The 14,695-nt window shown below is 32.9% G+C and overlaps 1 long non-coding RNA gene across 3 annotated transcripts; it reads right to left on the reverse strand.

Moving 5' to 3' along the window:
* Positions 1–6,958: 6,958 nt before the first annotated feature.
* On the reverse strand, positions 6,959–14,240 carry LOC126727333 (uncharacterized). Of its 3 annotated transcripts, none has more exons than XR_007656217.1 (4): positions 13,318–14,240; positions 12,660–12,765; positions 11,384–11,442; positions 6,959–7,555 (listed from the first exon to the last, which is right to left on the reverse strand). It is a non-coding gene; the product is annotated as an uncharacterized LOC126727333 (long non-coding RNA). The 3 variants fall into 3 exon arrangements; XR_007656209.1 differs by lacking the exon at positions 6,959–7,555 and adding an exon at positions 9,177–9,453; XR_007656208.1 differs by lacking the exon at positions 6,959–7,555 and having other exon boundaries at positions 11,132–11,442; positions 13,318–14,237.
* Positions 14,241–14,695: the final 455 nt, after the last annotated feature.

Here is a 14,695-nt window from a genome sequence, read left to right on the forward strand (position 1 = left end):
TCTGTCCAAAACTTTTCTTGTATTTGGTTTCCCCATAGGCTTGAGTCCGAGGACCATGCAAGGCCTTGGTTCTGTCCAAAACTTTTCTTATATTTGGTTTCCCCATAGGCTTGAGTCCGAGGACCATGCAAGGCCTTGGTTCTGTCCAAAACTTTTCTTTGTATTTGGTTTCCCCATAGGCTTGAGTCCGAGGACCATGCAAGGCCTTGGTTCTGTCCAAAACTTTTCTTTGTATTTGGTTTCCCCATAGGCTTGAGTCCGAGGACCATGCAAGGCCAAAACTTTTCTTTGTATTTGGTTTCCCCATAGGCTTGAGTCCGAGGACCATGCAAGGCCTTGGTTCTGTCCAAAACTTTTCTCGTATTTGGTTTCCCCATAGGCTTGAGTCCGAGGACCATGCAAGGCCTTGGTTCTGTCCAAAACTTTTCTTGTATTTGGTTTCCCCATAGGCTTGAGTCCGAGGACCATGCAAGGCCTTGGTTCTGTCCAAAACTTTTCTTGTATTTGGTTTCCCCATAGGCTTGAGTCCGAGGACCATGCAAGACCTTGGTTCTGTCCAAAACTTTTCTTGTATTTGGTTTCCCCATAGGCTTGAGTCCGAGGACCATGCAAGGCCTTGGTTCTGTCCAAAACTTTTCTTGTATTTGGTTTCCCCATAGGCTTGAGTCCGAGGACCATGCAAGGCCTTGGTTCTGTCCAAAACTTTTCTTGTATTTGGTTTCCCCATAGGCTTGGGTCGGAGGACCATGCAATGCCTTGGTTCTGTCCAAAACTTTTAAGATCTCTTTTTTTGGAGGTCAGCCCCTTGGCCATGACGGGGGGAGCAGACTTGGGGTCGGAAGCCCCTAGAGAAACCCGCGCCGTTAGCGGTGCAAGGCGTAACCCCTAGCAGAAGTTTATGGCGGAGCAACAACTGCACGTCGCCGGAAATGAGAAAGACTCGTTAATCTCCGCTTGCTATAGAGCTGACTTATGCGCCACTCGCGCCAACGCTCAAGCCTTCCCACAGACGGCGCCAATTGTAAGGACACAAAATCTTTAACGGCCCAACAACGATGTTGGGCTCGCACACGGAAAGTCCCTCACAATAATATTTGTAGAGAGTGGGCTTGAAAGGCCAGCGTTGGATCACAGGGCGACATTTCGGGCCGGACTATAGGTGAACCAATATGAGAAAGAGCTTTGGGCTGGATATTCAGGCCCTTCAATCTTGTATCCAGGAGGATTTGGCTCCTCGGATCATGTCCGAGGAGCGATGGTGCTGTCCTCGGTTACCCGTCGGTGGGTTTTTATGTGGTGTCCGGCGTATATTATCCAGGCATTCTCTTTCATCAAGTCTTTCTCAAGAAGCTAGATGGGAGAGCCTCCCTTTTGGTCACATAACATTCTCTTTTATACTAGCCTACGTTCGTTGTCCTTCGTCCACGTGTAGGGTCAATCTTTCCAGGACAGATATCTGTCCCATCAGTCTAATCCCATAATTGCTGGAGATGATCCATAAAGCCTAAGATCCCGGCTCTGTTAGGGGCAGTGTCATGTCAGGGAAGGGTATTAAAGACAACTTCCCCAAGATATTTTCTGATCTTTCTAGCTTACTCGTGTTCCATTTCTATCCATGAGGTTTTGGACCTGCCGAGGACGAAACTGTCCTCGGCTGTGTCTTCGGGCCACTTTTTATGTTTCCTAGTTTCGAGCTTGGGCCCTGGCCTCCTTCAGTTTAGGACCGGTGGGCTTCCCATAAGCGCGTGGGCCGGACCCATAAACTATTGGACCCCACAGAATTAATAGTATATAAAAATGTTTTAAAAGAAATTTTACAAATAAAAGAATATACTCCAATTAACATATTAAATTATATAAAAATGTTAGATTTATTTCCAAATACATGCATTGCTTATAGAATTTTACTAGCAATACATGTTACTTGCTTTTGCAAAAATAAGTTTTTCAAAATTAGAATTAATAAAATCATATTTAAAATCAACAATGCCCCAAAAAAGATTTAGTAGATTAGTTATATTATCAATTGAAATGGAGATATTAGAAGAACTTGAATACAAAAAAATTAATTAGTCAATTTGCATCTCAAGAGGCAAAAGAAATATATTACAATATAAAAATATTAGATAAATATTAATTATTATATAAATGTAATAAAAGCAGCATTTTAGTTCTTGTCTTACACCCCCAAAATTTCTAGATACAGACTATATATACATATAAACGGTGACTTTAACTAGGTTGACCGTGTTAAAGTCTCAAGGGGATCATTTAGTGATTTGGTCGGTTTTTTTCACTACCAACCCCGATCTTTTGAGCATTTTGTTGTCATAGCTTGGTCGATATGGAGCAGAAGAAACAAACTTTGCGTTCAGGAGGCTGTTCTGCTTTTGGATAGAGTAGCTGTTAATGCTAGTCAATATCTCTTAGTTTATAAAAAGGGTAATACAAACCTGGTGAAGACACCCCAAGCTACTAAACTGATATGGAAGCCTCCGTCAACATATAATTTTAAAATAAATTTTGATGGTGTAGTGTTTGAAGAATCTAGGGAAGCAACTCAAGCAAGTATAAGGGTGGTTATCCGTAACTCTCAGGGTTAGGTTATGGCATCTCTGTCAAATAAAATAGAAAAACCTTCTTTAGTGGAAATCTTTGACCTGCTAGCAGCAAGGCTAGCAGCTTTATTTGTCCAAGACGTTGGCCTTGGTAGTTCCATCTTCGAAGGAGATTTTTAAACTATCATAAACTCTCTACAGAAAAGCGATATGTTCTACTCCTCTCTTGGACACCTGATAAAAGACTCTGTCTTTTGTAAATTCACATCAAAGTTGATCATTTTCTTATATTCATAGACAAGACAATGCTATAGTAGATGCCTTAACTAGGAGAGTAAGATTTTCTCTTCTACTTTTAGTTTGGATGGAGTCTATTCGTTCCTAACATTAAGAAAGCTTATTTACCAGCTCATAAATAAAACTTAGTTGAACTGTTTCTTAAAAAAAAAAATGTGTGTGTATATATATATATATATATTTCTTCCTTCCACAAAAATATTTCTCGCTCCATAGTATTCCTGATTTCTGACCCTTTGCCTCTATTATGTGCTGTAATCGTAGCAAAATGAGCCCAGCAAAGCTAAAATCTAGGAGCAGCACTCTTGAGCTAGCTGTTGAAATCAAGCGCAAGTAATATCTTGCTATGAAGTATGAACATGTACCATGGTCCATGAAATCCCAACATAATTAATTAGCCATGTGTATGTTAAAACTAGTTAGGGTATCATGTGCTTCCCGTGAAATAAGAATAGTGTTTAAGGTCAATTTTAAATTTTATTTACATCACAAGACAAAGATATAAATCATTTGATTTTTAAAGTACATAGAGATTTACATTAATTAAAAGAGACATTAATTTTAAGAATTTTAATAATTATTTCATAAAATGTTAATCTCATTCGTGTAAGAATTTTAATCACACACAAAGTTAGAGTAGTTATTTAACATATAAATATCTATTTTACTATAATAGTTTTTTAGTATCTATTTGCTAAAAGCAATATATCCACTCAATAAAAACTTCTAAAAATGATAATGAATATCATCATCTTTCAACAATAAGCAACTGAGTTTTGCTAAGGAAAAAAAAAAGGCATGTGTCATTGAATTTTTCATTAGATAAATTATAAGTTTCCAAAATTTAAACTTAGAAAATCAATGTTCTTTAAATAACATATAAAACACCTTATATTATCATTCCAACTTTCCAAATATTACTACCATCTAAAACTCAAAATATGTAAAGAAACTTTTTGGGATGTTGAAATATAGTGGGAGTATTTTAAAAATTACATAATAAAATATTTTAAGAATCATAAACTTTTATTAGGGTTTACCTGAGAGAATCTCAATATCAAATATTTACTATTTTCCAAAATATTAAGGAAAAGAATTGCTTGATTTTGAAGTTAAACGAGTAATTGTAAACTACCCCAAACATTAAAGGATGAAAAGTGTTTTTATCCGAAGTTTTTTTTTTTTTTTTTTTTTGGGTATAAAACTATGTATTTTTATTTAAAATGGTGCGTAAAGGAAAAAAAAAATACAAAAAATGAACCCAGGAAAATTGTATGTGAAATAATGAATTTTGGCTCAACAACATTGACTAAACCAATAAAAAATTTCTAGAAACACAACAATATGACACAACATTTTCATACTACCTTTATAATTTTGTAATATTTTATTTTGATTTGTAAAGAATTAATAGCTTAGCAGTTATGGAAATATTGTAATGACAACAAAATATCTTAACATTTTCACACACATTTTCATAAAAAAATTCAACACGCAATTTTAATTATTTTCTACCTCTTGACAAAATTAACGAGGGACTCGTTCCATTTTTGGTAAGGGAAGCAAAGAAAAATGAGAAATATATGTGTATGACTTATGTTGATCATCAAATCTGATTAATTTCTCTCTTTTTTATTTTCTAGAAGAGAAACCACTATAAATTTGTGAATTCATTTCTAAACTCTTTTGAGAGATACAGGATTGTAGTGTTGGGTTGAAGAGCCTTTGAAATTACTTTTCTTCCTTTGTATTATCTACCCCCGTACTTGTGGTCTGATAGTCAAAGCACAGATTATAGATTTCTCTGTTCTTCAAAAAAAAATAAATAATAAAAAAAATATAGATTTGCCTTTTGTCCATCCAATGAGGTACTAATATAGGCGATTTTTATTCTTTCCCAAAAAATATTTCTAAATTTTGTTCTATGGGCTATATTATTAGTATATTCCTGATTCCTGACCCTTTGCCACTATTATGTGGTGTGATCTTAGTCTCTCTCTCTTATCTAAAGGACAAAAATGAATCTAAAAAATGCAACTATAAACCTTAAAAACACAACTATAGGCCATGAACCGCGTTTCTATAGCCACGTTTTCAAATACGACAATAGCCCCTGCAGGAAAACACCCTGTATTTTAAAAAACATTACTTATATTTCTAAACATTTTTTCATTTATATGTATTTAAAAAAAATTACAAATAACATTACTTAAATCCCCCTCCCAAACGTGAGATTAGGACTAATATTTGGATATTTGCATGGGCAGGCATAACATTAATTTCAACGGCTAGAAATTAAAGAAGAAGTAGGCAACTGCAATGAATTTGATTGACTGACATAATGATAAAGTTTCAGACCACAATGTTTACGTGAATTGAACTAGTTGTACAGTTGATGTGGCATGCTACCAAGCCTTAGACAAAATTTCGTGGGGTCTGCTAAATAAATCTTAAATTTGGTGAATTTTGCCGGCCACGAAATATCAGATATGACCACCTCAAGGTTAGACCGTTAGTTGACAATTCAAAAGCTGCAAGCCAAAGCACTTGAACATTTTATATGGAAGGCCTACCCTGATGCTTTAACAAAAAAAAAGTAAATTTGAAGAAGAGAAAAAAATTGCTTGATGATATCTGCCATTTTTTTTTTTCCAAATAATCAAAATTCACCATCCATGCTCATTGGGATTATGAAGCTATTAAATCTATATGCAAGACGAGTCCTTCCATTAGGTTAATTAGGTCATTGTCTAAGGCCTCCAAATAGAAAGGGCCTTGAAATTTTGGAATAAAAGGGTTAGTAGAAAAAAAAGAATAGTTTCAGATGAAACTCCAAAAAATCTAGTACATTCTTGTTACCAAAAAACAAAAAAGCTAGTTCATCTCAATAAACACTGGTACCCAAAAAATTCTTTAGTATAAACAAAATCAATTTTCCCAAAAATAACATCCTTCATTAACCTCTAGACATACCAAAATTCAACAAGATAAAATACAAATCTGGTTTAAAAAATGTACCCACAAAACAATCACAAATCAAAAATCTCAAATCCCTAAAATTTGTTATACATTTTCTCTCTCTCTCTCTCACTCTTGCTCTCCACCTCTCTCATTCTTTTTTTTGGTTATAGGTAATAGGACCCGTTTTGTTTTTTTGTTTTTGTATTTTTTTCTTTTTTTTTGTGGGTCAAGTCTTATCTAATAAGACTTGTGTGGCTGTGGGTGGAGTTGTACTTCAAAAAAAAAAAAACGTTTAACTAAAAGAAAAAACAAATATAATACTAAAAGAAAACATAAAATAAAACATTATACATGTATGAATGAAGAATACCGCACACGTTGTAGCACAATTTTTTTTTTTCTTGTACATTCCAGTACCAAAATGGATATTTAGAATAAATAAATGTATATATAATTTTTATTAGTGTTAATTCTTTCAATAATATAATGAATATGTCTTTATTTATGTAGGTTGAGATTGCTAGATACTTATTATTGTTCGGTGAAGCTACTTACAATAGTTCTTTATATATATACATATATTAGGTTCTATTGCTCTATACTTGAAAGTTATTTTTTATTCCAGTCATTGTAAATATATTATGGATAGTGTTTATTTTTATTTGAAAATATTGTTTGATTAGAAATATATACTAGAAAATGTGCATTTGGATATGAAAAACATCAAAAAAGAATTAAAATTAATTATATAAAAGAATTAATAGTATATAAAAATGTTTTAAAAGAAATTTTACAAATAAAAAAATATACTCCAATTAACAAATTAAATTATATAAAAATGTTAGATTTATTTCCAAATACATGCATTGCTTGTAGAATTTTACTAGCAATACATGTTACTTGCTTTTGCAAAAATAAGTTTTTCAAAATTAGAATTAATAAAATCATATTTAAAATCAACAATGTCCCAAAAAAGATTTAGTAGATTAGTTATATTATTAATTGAAATGGAGATGTTAGAAGAACTTGAATACAAAAAAATTAATTAATCAATTTGCATCTCAAGAGGCAAAAGAAATATATTACAATATAAAAATATTAGATAAATATTAATTATTATATAAATATAATAAAAGCAGCATTTTAGTTCTTGTCTTACACTCCAAAATGTCTAGAAACATACTATATATACCTATATACTGTGACTTTAACTAGGTTGACCGTGTTAAAGTCTCAAGGGGGTCATTTAGTGATTTGGTCGGTTTTTTTCACTACCAACCCCGATCTTTGGAGCAGAAGAAACGAACTTTGCCTTCTGGAGGCTGTTGTGCTTTTGGATAGAGTAGCTGTTAATGCTAGTCAATATCTCTTAGTTTATAAAAAGGGTAATACAAACCTGGTGAAGACACCCCAAGCTACTAAACTGATATGGAAGCCTCCGTCAACATATAATTTTAAAATAAGTTTTGATGGTGTAGTGTTTGAAGAATCTAGGGAAGCAACTCAAGCAAGTATTAGGGTGGTTATCCGTAACTCTCAGGGTTAGGTTATGGCATCTCTGTCAAATAAAATAGAAAAACCTTCTTTAGTGGAAATCTTTGACCGGCCTGTTAGCAGCAAGGCTAGCAGCTTTATTTGTCCAAGAAGTTGGCCTTGGTAGTTCCATCTTCGAAGGAGATTTTTAAACTATCATAAACTCTCTACAGAAAAGCGATATGTTCTACTCCTCTCTTGGACACCTGATAAAAGACACTGGCTTTTGTAAATTCACATCAAAGTTGATCATTTTCTTATATTCATAGACAAGACAATGCTATAGTAGATGCCTTAACTAGGAGAGTAAGATTTTCTCTTCTACTTTTAGTTCTACTTTTAGTTTGGATGGAGTCTATTCATTCCTAACATTGTGATAGCTTATTTACCAGCTCATAAATAAAACTTAGTTGAACTGTTTCTTTAAAAAAAATGTGTGCATATATATATATATATATATATATATATATATATATATTTCTTCCTTCCACAAAAATATTTCTCGCTCTATAGTATTCCTGATTTCTGACCCTTTGCCTCTATTATGTGCTGTAATCGTAGCAAAATTAGCCCAGCAAAGCTAAAATCTAGGAGCAGCACTCTTGAGCTGGCTGTTGAAATCAAGCGCAAGTATCTTGCTATGAAGTATGAACATGTACCATGGTCCATGAAATCCCAACATAATTAATTAGCCATGTGTATGTTAAAACTAGTTAGGGTATCACGTGCTTCCCGTGAAATAAGAATAGTGTTTAAGGTCAATTCTAAATTTTATTTACATCACAAGATAAAGATATAAATCATTTGATTCTTAAAGTACATAGAGATTTACATTAATTAAAAGAGACATTAATTTTAAGAATTCTGATAATTATTTCATAAAAAGTTAATCTCATTCGTGTAAGAATTTTGATCACACACAAAGTTAGAGTAGTTATTTAACATATAAATATCTATTTTACTATAATAGTTTTTTAGTATTTATTTTCTAAAAGCAATATATCCACTCAATAAAAACTTCTAAAAATGATAACGAATATCGTCATCTTCCAACAATAAGTAACTAAGTTTTGTTAAAGAAAAAAAAAGGTGTGTGTCATCGAATTTTTCATTAGATAAATTATAAGTTTCGAAAATTGAAACTTAGAAAATCAATGTTCTTTAAATAACATATAAAACGCCTTATATTATCATTCCAACTTTCCAAGCATTACTACCATGTAAAAATCAAAATATGTAAAGAAAATTCTTGGGATGTTGAAATATAGTGGGAGTATTTTAGACATTATATAATAAAATATTTTAAGAATTATAAACTTTTATTAGGGTTTACCTGAGAGAATCACAATATCAAATATTTGCTATTTTCCAAAATATTAAGGAAAAAAATTGCTTGATTTTGAAGTTAAACTAGGAATTGTAAACTACCCCAAACATTAAAGGATGAAAAGTGTTTTTATCTGAAGTTCTTTTTTTTTTTTTTTTTTGTATAAAACTATGTATTTTTATTTAAAATGGTGTGTAAAGGGAAAAAAAATACAAAAAGTGAACCCAAGAAAATTGTATGTGAAACAATGAATTTTGGCTCAACAACATTGACTAAACCAATAAAAAATTTCTAGAAACACAACAAAATGACACAACATTTTCATACTACCTTTATAATTTTGTAATATTTTATTTTGATTTGTAAAGAATTAATAGTTCAGCAGTTTTTTGAGTTTTTTGAAAATATTGTGATGACAACAAAATATCTTAACATTTTCACACATATTTTCATAAAAAATTCAACACGCAATTTTAATTATTTTCTACCTCAATCTTGACAAAATTAAACGAGGGACTCATTCCATTTTTGGTAAGGGAAGCAAAGAAAAATGAGAAATATGTGTATGACTTATGTTCATCAAATCTGATTAATTTCTCTCTTTTTTATTTTCTAGAAGAGAAACCACTATACATTTGTAAATTCATTTCTAAACTCTTTTGAGAGATACAGGATTGTAGTGTTGGGTTGAAAAGTCTTTGAAATTACTTTTCTTCCTTTGTACTATCTACTCCCGTACGTTTGGTCTGATAGTCAAAGCACATATTATAGATTTCTCTGTTCAAAAAAAAATAAAAAAATTAAAAATATAGATTTGCCTTTTGTCCATCCAATGAGGTACTAATATAGGCGATTTTTATTCTTTCCCAAAAAATATTTCTAAATTTTGTTCTATGGGCTATAGTATCAGTATATTCCTGATTCCTGACCCTTTGCCACTATTATGTGGCGTGATCTTAGTCTCTCTCTCTCATCTAAAGGACAAAAATGAATCTAAAAAATGCAACTATAGACCTTAAAAACGCAGCTATAGGCTATGAGTCGCGTTTCTATAACCGCATTTTCAAATGTGACAATAGCCCCTGCGTGGAAACGCGGCTACAGATCATCCTATAGCTGTGTGTTTCCAGTCCCTCTAGACCGAGACCTATAGCTGCGTTTTTGTAAAAAACGTGGCTATAAACCCGCTTTGGGCTGCATTTTGCAAACATGGCTACAACCTCCCAAAGGAATTTTTATAGCCGTGTTTTTAAAAATGCGGCTATAGGTTTTTTTTTCCTTTTTTTCCTGCCCCATCACAAAGCCCTGCCCAATCACTATACTTTCATTGCCATTTTTTGCTCCTCAATATCATCTTCGTTTGCAAACATAACTCATATTATAAACAATGAGTCACAAACATTATTGTCCTCATTCTGAATTTAAATTCCTTAGAAAATAAAACATCAACTGACAAGAAACTATGCAAAGATAACTATAAATACACACATGCAAACACTGGTTTTCAATATAGATAGAAGCCAAAACTTATCATTGTTATACTCAAAAAAATACTTTTCCTCTCCACATCCATGTATCATGTCATCCTTTCTGCCTTCTATAATATTGTAAATGATTAGTGCCCACCATTTTATGTTGAATAGTGATGCCATGTATCCTATGTTGTTACACAGACATGCATTATAGGTATATGTGCAATTTACACAAGTGTGCACAAGATTATAGGACAAATTATATCAAGCTCTGGTAGGTTACCGTCATTATATTCTTAAATTCTTCTCATCATCCCAACCAAATAAACCTCTCAAACTAAGAAGCTATAGCAACTAGATACTTCAAAATTGGTATTTTTTTTTTTTTTTTTTTTTTTTTTTTAATAATAATAAGAATAAGAATTTTAAAAAACAGGGCTAACATGTGAAGGTTGGATTGACCTCAAGGAAACATCAAAACCCTCCAAAAGCATTGTATAGTTAATCTTTCCTACCCAAATTTTTGCATGTAAAGACACGCACTTGCCATCATTACTCCCACTAACTTTCTTCGCCACCTTTAGTCCTTTTAGAGTTCCTCAACCCCATGTATTGAACCAATACAATAATGAGAAAATGAAAACTCTAATTAACATATGCTATGAATAGAAATTTTAGAAAAATAATCAGTATATATAAGTGATATAACTTGATGGCTCAGGATGTGGTCGTGAATGTGCTTATTAGTACCACCTTCTAAAGATATAATGTTAAAAAATTTATTCATAAACTTAAAGAGATGGAACAATATTATAGCTAAAATAGCAAGAAAACAAGAGGGTAAATTCTCTAACCAAGCATTAACATTATATATAGCATGTGAGGCCAATTACCTAGAAAATCAATACAATAAAGAAACTAATCTTCTAACCAGGAAAAATGGACAGTCTCATATCATTGATGTTATCATTGCACACGTCTCATCACAAAATTTAATATTTTTAAAAATGAAATATGAAAGCAAATTACATGCTAATTAAAAAAGGGAAGCAAGTTTTGGATGCCACTGATCTATTGACATCAGTCAACCACTCAAAGGAACCTCTAAAACAGTTGTATAAATGCACAGAATCATTATGTTTATACATCAACGGATATGCACTCCATTAAACATTATCAGCACAGTAGAAAGAACGTGAACAGAACAATGATCTGTTGAAACACATGGACCATACCTCAAGAAAGAAAGCAATAGTCCAACGCAAGTGCTGAGTAGCCAAGCAATAAAGCCATACTACAAAAAATTGCAAGATAGAGATAAAACACCCAATAATGCTGTTAGAAATAGTTTATAATGGATACTAATGCACAAAGTTAAACGCATTCATAATTACATATTGCAATAGATAGCTTTTTTAAGTATTAGAGTTAGAAGTAACAATTAGTTTTATGGTGGAGATAAACTATTTGGTACAGGAATTTGCAACTGAACTACCATATTTATAAAGTCATCTTAGATTAGAGATGGAGTAAGTGGTAGTGCCAGCCTTTGTTAGAAGGCTTTCACTCTGTGTAGGAAAGCTGGGTTAAAGAAAAAAATTAAGTACACAAAATGCTTGTAGGCTCATAGCAGCTTTTCTCCTACATATTCCTTTATTTAGATAAGCACTTTCATTCAACTTACAGAAAATAGCTGATCAGAACAGACAAGCAAGTAGGCTTCCTTCAAAAACGAACAGTTTATTCATTTTTAGAGGTTAATTACAAGACTATATACAAAACCTCACAACGACCCTCAAATTACCCTCTGTAAATCATACCAGAAAAATAACTAGAAACAGCCCCAAAAACCCACTGAAAAAACCAAAAAAAAAGCTCAGAAGAATCTCCAACTTGTGAATAGAAAGTAATCTCTCTCTCTCTCTCTCTCTCTCTCTCTCTCTCTCTCTCTCTACCTAGTCTTGTCGCTAAAAATAATTAACACCTTAATTTATTTAACGCATCAGTTCTCTTAAGGTTCTGTTTCTCTCAATACAAAACAGTTTACATCATAAAAAGTTATCTGCATAAGCCGATTTTCATATAAAACAGAGCAAAACAAATGGAGCCTAGAAAAGGCATGTGAGTGTACTTGGCCGTCCATGATTCTGTGTGGCCTGCCAGAAAATTTGCAAGCAAGTGTATATGCAGAGTTCAACTTTTCAGCAAAAATAAATAATTTGATCATTGAAAATTTATTAAAAATAATAATAGAAATGTCTGGAAGGTGTAGTTGGTTATCATACTTGTCTCAACACTATAGGTTCCTATTTCAGAACTGGGATCAGACAACAATGCATGAAAAGTTTTCAACACTTAAAAAAAAAATAGTGATAGGAACCAATTTTTAATTTTTAAAAATAAAAAATAAAAACAAAAGGAAAAGAACAATACAAAATATTTTGACAGTTATCTACTTGTGAGAAAATGAATGCCACATGACAATTTTAAAGTTTGTATAAAATATAAAACCTGTACTAATCCTCTCAAACATAGCCGTCTAACAGTTGGAGACTCATCTGATACGTGTTGACACAACACCTCTACCATTTGCTCTAATAGGGAACCAAGCCCACCACTGCATTATTGAGAACATTAAGGTTTATAAGAACTTGAAATCATCGATAAGCTAAAATCAATTAAACACATTAATGAAAGGAATGGAAGGAAAAAAAAAAAGGCATTAAACTAACAACAATCAAGTGATAGAAACAGAATGATTCTCAAAAAAAAAAAATGATAGAAACAAAAAGAGCAAACCTCTCTTATAAATCTTTAAAAAAAATAACAAGTAATTGAAAGTACTCAATAACTTAAACTTGTTCATCAGGCTCCAAACACTCTCAAACCCACATTCGCCTCCACAAACCCCAACACTCTCAAAACTTTTCTCTCTCACTTTTTCTCTGATCAACCAACCAAAAATCAACACTAACCCTCAAAAGCCAAACCCATAGATCTAAATAAACCCCCAAAAATCCTTTCTTTTCAAACCCTAAACAACCACCAATCCAACAAATCCCCAAACCCACAAAAAATCAAACAAACAATGGGAAAAGAAGGAGATTTTCGAACAAAAACAAAACAGAAAAATAAGGAGAAAATGAAATAGAAGAGAGGGGATTACAACCAACTGGTACTGGCCGTATGGCTTAGGCCATGGCTGGGCTTGTGCTAGAACAAAGAGAAGCCAATGAGGGAGACTCTCAGCGGGCGGCTCGCGGTGGTCTATGTGGTGGAGCGGTGCAGGTTCGGTGTAGAAAGATGGAGAGCCATGGAAGCGCTGAAGCAGAGAGTTTCGAAGGGCTTAGACAGAGAGTGGCTTAGGGTGTTCGAAGAACTCAGGGATTTTTTTTTTTTTTTTATATTTTATTTTATATATTGGGTCCTGTAGCAGCGTTTATAGAGACGCAGAAAGGAAGTGTCTAGAAGTTGCGAGTTCCACCAATTAGAATCCGTATCAATGAGATTTGAGACATTAGCTATTCTTCGAAGATGAGATATAGGTAACACCAGTACTCTGCCACCATAGTTTCCTGGTAACCAATCATCCTCATAAATCTGAATATCTCTCCCATCACCAATCCGCCATTTAGCTCCCATGGACATGGCAATTCGAGCTCACAAATTGTTCTTCCACTCATAAGACCTCGATGTAGCTTTAGCTTCAATTACAATACTACTAGGAAAATATTTATCCTTGAAGATTTTATAAAAGAGAGAATTAGTATCATGAACAAGTCACCGCACTTGTTTTACCAACATAGTATCATTAAATTTGCAAAGATCCTTAAAACTTATACATCCAGTAGCTTTGGGTCTACATAAAGTTTCTCAATTCTTCCAATAAATTTTCCTATAATTTCCCAGTTAACCTCACCAAAATTTACGAATCATCACCTTGCGCGATGTCCTTACAAAGTCCCATAGGTAACTTATGGTAGCTCATGCCAAAGGTGAAAATTTCTTGCACAATAGCATTTAAAAGAACTTTGCTAGCTTGAGATAGTAGTCTTTCCTCCATTTTCCACACCCTTTCTTTAATAAAATTAAGTATACCTATTTTATTCACCCCCCCCCCCCCCCCCAACAAAAGTTGTTGATAAGCCAAGATTTTTTTCATACTCTTTTATTTTAGGAACTTAAAACAAATTTTTAACAAAATTCTTTTGTAGCAATAGAATTAGATTTACTAAAGAAGAGAGTAGTCTTATCTTTGTTAATCTGTTGCCTGGAAACTTTTTTTTTTTTTTTAGTCAAGAATTCCATGGATAGACTGAATATGACCCATTTGGGCACAACAAAAAAGTAAGTGAGAGATTTTTAGAACACTTTTATATAGAGAAAGGCCTTTGATAATATCCTCTTGAATAGCTTGTTTAATAATAGCAATTAAGCCTTTTGAGCAAAGCATAAAAAAAGCTGGTGTAGGACAAGTTTTTTGTAGTGTGATAAGGGTCACCTTGTTTGATGCCTCTACTAAGTTTGATATTACCTTTTGGTTCCCC

The sequence above is a fragment of the Quercus robur genome, chromosome 1, assembly GCF_932294415.1.
Source record: "Quercus robur chromosome 1, dhQueRobu3.1, whole genome shotgun sequence".
Taxonomy (NCBI): Eukaryota; Viridiplantae; Streptophyta; class Magnoliopsida; order Fagales; family Fagaceae; genus Quercus; species Quercus robur.